The sequence below is a fragment of the Eschrichtius robustus genome, chromosome 6, assembly GCF_028021215.1.
Source record: "Eschrichtius robustus isolate mEscRob2 chromosome 6, mEscRob2.pri, whole genome shotgun sequence".
NCBI classification, from domain to species: Eukaryota; Metazoa; Chordata; class Mammalia; order Artiodactyla; family Eschrichtiidae; genus Eschrichtius; species Eschrichtius robustus.
This window is the reverse complement of record NC_090829.1, coordinates 50,857,984-50,859,388: the sequence shown is the minus strand read 5'-3', so window position 1 is coordinate 50,859,388 and position 1,405 is coordinate 50,857,984.

Below are 1,405 nucleotides of genomic sequence, written 5' to 3'. Positions count from 1 at the left end.
AACAAAAAAAAGTTTTTGTTCTTGTTTTTGTTTTTTTGCTAAATACGAATAAATTACCTGTATAAAATAATTAAAAAGGAATGGCTACAACTTACTACCCATGTACTCAATTATCTTTTTTTACCCAATACTTTAGTTGAAATACGGTATATAGGCATGTGTAAGGGGAAGGGGTGACTCTTGAGAAATACTTTTTCAAAGTGGAAACAAAAGCACCATAGACCATCATCACCCAAACTTGACTAAAGTGTTCAGAGGCTACTGTGCTAGCACGAATCTCCTCATGCTTTTACCTTTCTCCACTGATTGTAACAAATGCACTAACTCCCATGAAGTGTTTAAAACCAACCAACCAAACAAGAAGCAATAACAAATTCTTTATAATAACAAGTACCGTGGAAAAGAGAAACAAGTGCTGGTTGTAGAAATGAAAAAAACAAACAGGGGTAAGACAGTGATAGTTCCCGGCCTAGATCTATATAATCTGGGGGGAAAATTATATACAAAAATTCCAGGCAAAAACAGTTTTTCTAAATGTTTTCTTTAGGTCTTCCTATTTTTTTCCCTCCAATAACATCAGACTTGGCAATTTCTAAAAAATGTTATGCCAAGATTTAAACTACTTAATTTTTTTTCCCTGCCATAACAACAAAAAAGAAAGGGTGGAGGAAGAGAGAGAAACAGGGTAAGAGAGAAGGGAAAATGTGGTGGGTGAGTAGTGCCACTGCTGGCTCTTGTAAAGAATTCCATTGTCAGTGATACGGGTAATGGTCAGGAAATAGTTTTTTTAATGAGGGGGGCAGGATGTGCAGCAGAGGATGCCCCTGCGGGTCACTGAAAACTGGCCCTCCTTCCACCTATTTGTGGGAAGGGTTAGACTTCAATGTCCAGTATTGGGAGAAGGAATAGAGAGTGGTGGGAGTGATGGGCCAGATGTGAGCATGAAGCAATCAAGAAGGTAAACAGCTTCATCTCTCCAGACCTTGGAGTCATATACACAATAACCTGGGAACAATTTATCATCATTACAAGACTTCCCTACAAGCCACAGAAATTCTCTGCATTACAAAAACACAATATTTAGTTAAACCTCCTTCTCAAAAGAAATTGTTTATATTGAGAGACAGCAATGCATTCACGAAACAGAACAAAACAAAAAAGCCACAGTATTTTTTTAAGACAGAGCTATGGTAGGTAAAAGGCAGTAACTTGAAGAAACAAAAATCACAATTGAGAGTTATAACATTAAAAATAAGCATATAGTGGGTGTGCAATACCTCTGAAGATACTGTCCATCCTAAGAAATAGTGCCTAGATATTTAGCCGATGTGGATATGAGATATATTGGGTTGGCCAAAAAGTTCGTTCGGGGTTTTCCATAACATGAAAACCCGAACGAACTTTT